Here is a 4,330-nt window from a genome sequence, read left to right on the forward strand (position 1 = left end):
AATGATGAAAACTCACCTGACAGCGAGGAGTTAACGTAACAGGTTTCACTGGGAGAGCGTAACAGGTGGAGGTTCACATTATCTGTCCAGGGGCCTGTCAAACTCATTTTCAACGTTTGTTACGATGTACACATTTGTTGTATGTGCATGTTTTCACATGTATACTGTGAGTGTGTATGTAATGCATTTGTGTGTGCGTGTGCGTGTGTGTTCCCAGGTCTGTGGACGGGTCTCTTCATCTGCACAGTCCTTCAGTCTTCATTCTTCATCGCTATCATCTTCTTCAAACTCGACTGGCAGAAGCTCACAGACAAGGTACACATGGCGTCCTCCTCCTCGCGTCCCCCGTGGTGTAGAGCTGCTGCTCATTATTACCATCCCTTCATCTAGCCACGATTTGATCAATTCCTCTGCGGATCTAAATGATACATTTTCATAAAAGAAAAGGATGAGAATTTAACATTTATTTCTTCTATGATTGCACACTGTGACTGAGCAAAAAACATGCACTTTAACAGGGTGGTTTTTCAGAGCATTTTAAACCACCTTAGTGCTTCTGAATCAAATGATTATTATTTTATTAAATTATTATTTCCGTCAGACGAGATTCTTTGGAACATTTAACCGCCTTTTTAAACATCGATGTAGTCTCTTCTTTATTGATTATTTTTTGTAATCAATTTATTTGATTCAGTCAATCGTACCCTATCATACATAGTATCACACATTTACATGTAGTATCATTTACATTGTATCACATATTTATATATAGTATCATACATAGTAGGGCTGTCCCCGACTAAGGATTTGGATGGTCGACTATGATTGGCCAAAATGTGCCGTTAGTCGACTATTGGTCGACAAAAAAAAGAAAAAAAATTTATAATGTTTTTAATATTTTATTTTTTCACATTTTCTTTTTTACTTTTTTTAATCATTCCATTTGGGCTGTGGGGGTGCTTAATGTCTGAAGGAGTCGACTGAAGGCTTGTTGTCCTCTGCAAAAACATGCAATTGGTCCACTGATGGATACATCTTGATATTTGTCTAGTCTAGTGTGTTCATTAGATGGGTGAAATCCTCTTTCAGTGCCTCTGTGCCTGTTTTTGTAGGCAGTTAGCCTCTGGTATGCGTGCCATTAGCGTTAGCCACGCTTCTAGGCCTCTTTTCTTTTGGAAAGAATGATACAAAAAATAAATAAAACACATAAACAATAAGTATATAATATTATACTTGACAAATTACTTGACAAATGACATATAGGCCAAGATGGCCACAAGAAAAAGAAAATACAATAAAACGTATTATAACACAAGCTGTAAGCAATGTATGTAAACAAAGAAACAAGAGGAATTCAGATGGCCTCCACAAAAAAACAACTCAAGTCAACATACAACTCTCAGACTGCCAAAACAAATCCGGATTTACAATTGGAATTTTCTCAAATAAAAGCCCTCCAGTGTGCTGTGCATATTTGCCTTGTGTGGAATGTTGTGGGGAGTGGTTACCCTAGTTACCTGCTGCCTTGCTGGAGGAAATATTCTAAACCTTCTGTGAAAAGTTGACATTTGGTCAAACTACACCTCAAGTGAGAAATAGTTCCTTTATTTATTATTTGAAAATGGCAATATTAGTTAAAAAAAAAGAAAAAAAACCTTTGACTACAAAAAATATATTGCACAGAATAATATTGCTGTATAGTTTATTTATACTTCAGATGTATGATATTTGGACCTCAAAATGAATGGAAGTGAATGAGGAGGCTGACACCTGGGAGGAATGGTCAGGTGTTGACAGCAGATGACATGGGTAGCAGTGGTCGCTATCTTACTAGTAGATGACTTTAGAGAGATGTGAGACTGCTGATTTTTCTGATTTCTACTGAAGGGAAATATCCCTTTAAGTGGACTACTGTGCATTACTTACCTAGGCCAGAAGAGGGCAGTGTTGGCTCGTATTATAAACACCAGAGCAACAACCACAGGCAACAACATAAAAAATGTATAAAGGATGTGTGTACAGTAAAGAGTATTTGACAGGTACAGTGCATGTATTCACTTTAAGGTAGAATCTGAAATGGTGTCAAACAGCGTCTGGGCAAAAGAGCCCTGCTTGGTCTATATTTATTGTTTTGGTCTGATGTGTTGGCAGTTATGATGAATTAAAAATGGAGGACCCTGATGTAAACCAGACGAAAGTCTTTCTCTGGTCTGCATCCCCTTAACAATTGTGTGTATTGAGCCGTACTGTATTGTACCCATTCTGCAATCTGTTAATACAAATTTTCATTCATTCATTCATTCATTCATTCATTCACACTCCACTACATTTACATTTAGTCATTTAGCTGAACGCTTTTATCAAAAGTGACTTACAAGTTCTGTACGACAAGTCATCAGGCAGGGCACAACTCTATCAGCTGAGTAACAATGTTCATCAAAGTGTTGCGTGTTACAGTGTAGGTTAGTTTATTAGGACAAGTGCATGACGGTAAGGTTAGTTAGGGTTAGATTTTTTTTAATTTTTTAATTATTATTTCAGATAATGGTTGAAGAAGTGCGTCTTTAGTCGACGGCGAAAGATTGGACGGGATTCAGCTGTCCTAACTGGGGTGGGTAGTTCATTCCACCATTGTGGGGCAAGGACTGAGAATAGGCGGCTTCTCTTTGATGACCCTCCCGGAGCTCGGATAGGAGTAGGTCTGAGGCGGCCAGAAGATGCAGAGCGTAGGGGTCTTGAGGGTGTGTACTACCAGCTTCCTCCTTTCTGTGGGACCTGCTTTTTTTCCATACTGAGCTGAGCCCTGTTTTCTGCACTGGTATCTATTAAACTATTCCTTTCTGCTAGCCTCTGTGCCACTACTATACTAAAGAACATCTTACCTTCTACATTCAGGACAGTGGTAACATTACCTCCTGTTTTGGGAACAGCGCTGGGCAGACTGCAGACAGTGGCTCGATCAGCCCAACGCACCAGTGGAGGTGGGCTTCCCACTCTCCAGGACATTTACACCAGGCGTTGCAGCGCCAAGGCTAAGGGAATAGTCAAGTACTTTAGTCACCCAAACAACTGACTCTTTGCATTGCTGTCTCATGGCCGGTACGTGTGAATACTTTCGACAACAAATGTTTGTTTCTGCGTGCGAGTTTTGCACTCTGATTGGCCTGGTCATGTGACATGTGCGCCAGGCACGTGCACACATAGAGCCCAAGGGGTGCTTGAGCACCTGCCTTTTTGAGCCTCATAAAAAAAGGGCCCTTTCTGAAAAGAAATAAATAAAAAATGTCGTTATGCATATAGACTGCCCTTCCAACTGAAAAATGTCAGGATGGAATCAAAATATTAGGTAAAGAGTTTGCACGGCCTCCTCAGCGTGCCTCTCCGCGGACCTATATATTTTATGCATAGCGTGGGTGGTGATGATGATGATGATGATGATAGAAACCGCTGTGGCGCATACAGTTGAATGCTGGTATTACACTCACTGAGGGACACGAAGAAGTCAAGTCCGATGGGATTTTGGAATCTCAAATACAAATCGGGATTGGAATAAAAAAATACATTTATATTAAACAATACAGAATATACAGCACTTCTTGGGGTCTGTAGGGTAAGCACTTATTCCCTCCCCCCTGAACATTTATGGAGATGTATGGGCATTTTAAGTCAGTGATAAAAGTGTCTTTCAAGGATAAGTGAGCCCCTGCACTGATTATTATAGTTCAATATTCAATATTTGATCACCAAAACCCCCCAAAAAGCATAAAAAGGGGGCCCCCCGCCTGAAAAGGGCCCTTAAAAAACGGGCTTGTTTTAACGCGTGCTCGGTTAAAACACACACAGGTATAGTGCCCTTTTCAGCCTTTGAGCACCTGCCCCTCTAAAGTCCTGTGCACGTCCCTGAGTGGGTGTGTATCTGTTAGTGGCTTGATGTGATGGAAATTAGTCAGAAGGATTACGACAAACATCTGTATCTCCAGTATGCACCCTCCCAAGTGATGATGTTTGCAGGGCGTGGAGGAGATGTATTATAGGACACGAGTGTCAGCTTCCTCATGGTTGCATTGATCCATTGGTGGACTGTTTCCAACATGGTGGACTTGATCACCTGCAGTGATGTAGACATCATTGTCATCTGGGAACTGTCCATCTGTTAACAACTTATTTGACAGGAATGAGAAAATGTCTTGTTACACCTGGCGCAACTAACTGCTCGTCAACAGAAATATCTCTACTTGACGTGTATTGTGTCTAGCACAATAAAAGCTTTCCCATAGAGCTCTGCATAGAGCTCTGCATTTCGCTTGATCGGTGCTGTCAGAAGTCTGTC

The sequence above is a fragment of the Notolepis coatsorum genome (genome assembly GCF_963971535.1).
Source record: "Notolepis coatsorum genome assembly, contig: SCAFFOLD_333, whole genome shotgun sequence".
NCBI classification, from domain to species: Eukaryota; Metazoa; Chordata; class Actinopteri; order Aulopiformes; family Paralepididae; genus Notolepis; species Notolepis coatsorum.